This window comes from Lagenorhynchus albirostris, chromosome 1 (assembly GCF_949774975.1).
Source record: "Lagenorhynchus albirostris chromosome 1, mLagAlb1.1, whole genome shotgun sequence".
NCBI classification, from domain to species: domain Eukaryota; kingdom Metazoa; phylum Chordata; class Mammalia; order Artiodactyla; family Delphinidae; genus Lagenorhynchus; species Lagenorhynchus albirostris.
The window spans coordinates 147,543,613-147,546,704 of NC_083095.1; the positions used below are offsets into that span (position 1 = coordinate 147,543,613).

At 39.3% G+C, this 3,092-nt stretch overlaps 1 non-coding gene across 1 annotated transcript; it reads right to left on the reverse strand.

Moving 5' to 3' along the window:
* Positions 1-608: 608 nt before the first annotated feature.
* Positions 609-714, reverse strand: LOC132504696 (U6 spliceosomal RNA). Its single transcript, XR_009535034.1, has one exon. It is a non-coding gene; the product is annotated as a U6 spliceosomal RNA (small nuclear RNA).
* Between the last annotated feature and the right edge of the window lie 2,378 nt (positions 715-3,092).

A 3,092-nucleotide genomic window follows, 5' to 3' on the forward strand; every position in this document is an offset into this window, starting at 1 on the left:
GGCGCTGGTAATGTCAAGTTCCTTGACCTGGGTGCTGGTTTCATAATGATATTCAATTAGTAAAGATTCATCAAACTGCGCACTTGATATATGCACTTTTCTGCATATATATATATATATATATATATACATACACACATATATATACATCTTAATTTAATAAAAGCAGAGAGTGTGTGCCCGACACTGTCGAGTATTTATATTCTTTATTTAAAATCTGATAATTTGGGTGCTATTATTTCTAATCTAGAAATGAAGAAACTGGGGCTCCAGGAAGATTAGTGTGTTGCCCAGACATACAGTAAATTACCACCATAGTACCCAATCTTGGACTTGAACCTCTCTCTTTCTAGCTCCAGGTCATTGAGGTCACCCAAGCCAATAACAATCAAATGTTAATGAAAGGCAGTTGGAGGAAGGGAACTGGTTTTCATTTCGATATAGTCCAAATCTGGGCTCAACCAGCCCTCTGAGTTTTCAAATCCCCCCTTTTAAATTGCCTGTTTCAGGACGTGTAAAATGTTTGCCATCTTTGAGTTAGAGAATTGACAGCTGTAAAAGAGAGAAAGTGAGTGAAACACAGATTAAATAAGGTAACAATTGTATAGTTTATCAGTTTACGCTTCACAAATTTGCATGCCATCCTTTCACAGGGGCTGTGCTAATCTCTGTATCATTCCAATTTTAGTACATCAGTCTTTTATTTTTTTAATGTTTTATTTTTTTAACATCTTTGTTGGAGTATAATTGCTTTACAATGTTGTGTTAGTTTTTGCTGTTTAACAAAGTGAATAAGCTATACGTACACATATATTCTCAAATCCCCTCCCTCTTGCATCTCCCTCCCACCTTCCCTAGCCCAACCGTCTAGGTGGTCACAAAGCACTGAGCTGATCTCCCTGTGTTATGAGGCTGCTTCCCACTAGCTATCTATTTTACATTTAGTAGTGTATATATGTCCATGCCACTCTCTCACTTCAACCCAGCTTATCTTTCCCCCTCCCCGTGTCCTGAAGTCCATTCTCTACGTCTGCATCTTTATTCCTGTCTTGCCCCTTGGTTCTTCAGAACCATTTTTTTTTTTAGATTCCATACATATGTGCTAGCATATGGTATTTGTTTTTCTCTTTCTGACTTACTTCACTCTGTATGACAGACTCCAGGTCCATCCACCTCACTACAAATAACTCAATTTTGTTGCTTTTTATGGCTGAGTAATATTCCATTGTATATATGTGTCACATTTTCTTTATCCATTCAACTGTCGATGGACACTTAGGTTGTTTCCATGTCCTGGCTATTGTAAATAGTGCTGCAATGAACATTGTGGTACATGTCTCTTTTTGAATTATGGTTTTCTCAGGGTATATGCCCAGTAGTGCGATTGCTGGGTCGTATTGTAGTTCTAGTTTTAGTTTTTTAAGGAATCTCCGTACTGTTCTCCACAGTGGCTGTATCAATTTACATTCCCACCAACAGGGCAAGAGGGTTCCCTTTCTCCACACCCTCTCCAGCATTTATTGTTTGTAGATTTTTTTTAATTTTTTAATTTATTTTTTTATTTTTGGCTGCGTTGGGTCTTCCTTGCTGTGCAAGGGTTTTCTCTAGTTGCGGCGAGTGGGGGCTACTCTTCATTGCGATGAGCTGGCTTCTCATTGTGGTGGCTTATCTTGTTGTGGACCATGGGCTCTAGGCGCGCAGGCTTCAGTAGCTATGGTGCATGGGCTTAGTTGCTCCGCAGCATGTGGGATCTTCCCGGACCAGAGCTCGAACCTGTGTCCCCTGCATCGGCAGGTGGATTCCTAAACACTGCACCACCAGGGAAGTCCCTGTTTGTAGATTTTTTGATGATGGCCATTCTGACCGGTGCAAGAATATACAATGGAGAAAAGACAAGCTCTTCAATAAGTGGTGCTGGGAAAACTGGACAGCTACATGTAAAAGAATGAAATTAGAACACTCCCTAACACCATAGACAAAAATAAACTCAAAATGGATTAAAGACCTAAATGTAAGGCCAGACACTATAAAACTCTTAGAGGAAAACATAGGTGGAACACTCTATGACATAAATCACAGAAAGATCCCTTTTGACCCACCCCCTAGAGAAATGGAAATAAAAACAAAAATAAACAAATGGGATCTAATGACACTTAAAAGCTTTTGCACAGCAAAGGAAACCATAAACAAGATGAAAAGACAACCCTCAGAACGGGAGAAAATATTTGCAAACCAAGCAACTGACAAAGGATTCATCTCCAAAACACACAAGTAGCTCATGCAGTTCAATATCAAAAAAACAAACAACCCACTCCAAAAATGGGCAGAAGACCTAAATAGACATTTCTCCAAAGAAGATATACAGATTGCCAACAAACACATGAAAGGATGTTCAACATCACTAATCATTAGAAAAATGCAAATCAAAGCCTCCCACTTCTTATACCAGATTCGTGTCCAGCAACCTCCAGTTTCTGCCTGGGTGCAGCCCAACATAGAGTTTACGTAACATACAGGTGATTCATGCCTCGACTAAATAAAACCAATCTGCAGTCTCTCTTCACTGTGCCAGGAATGTTCCACTTGTCCCTGTTAACTTTGCTTGGCTGGACCACTGCTCTGGGTTGTGCAGACCTTTTGGGGATAAAAATGCCCGAACAAAAACAAACTCCCAGCAAGCATTTATTGGGTAGATGCATACTGAGTCAGTTAGGGCAGCTATTTATTATGCAGTTAAACAAATGATTTCATGTGTTTTCACTTTTCCAACCAGTTGTTTTGATCTGATAATGAAAATACATGGAGGGTAGAAGCTTGTATGTATTATTGTAATGAATTAAGGGAATGGAAAACCAACAGAAATTTTAGGATTTTTCAGCCTATATAGACTAGCTTAATAAAACATTTCCCAGAGAAAAGCTGGATCAGAAATAAATGAGTCGGATTCTGGCAATGAGCACGCTACTGACATTGGGCTCCTAGAAAAACACACCCTGCACCCTGATGTTTCAAATGCAGCAAGAGACAAACTTCTAATAGTTTACCTGAAAACACAGTTCTTGGGTTCTTAATTGGAGTCTTTGGATCAATTT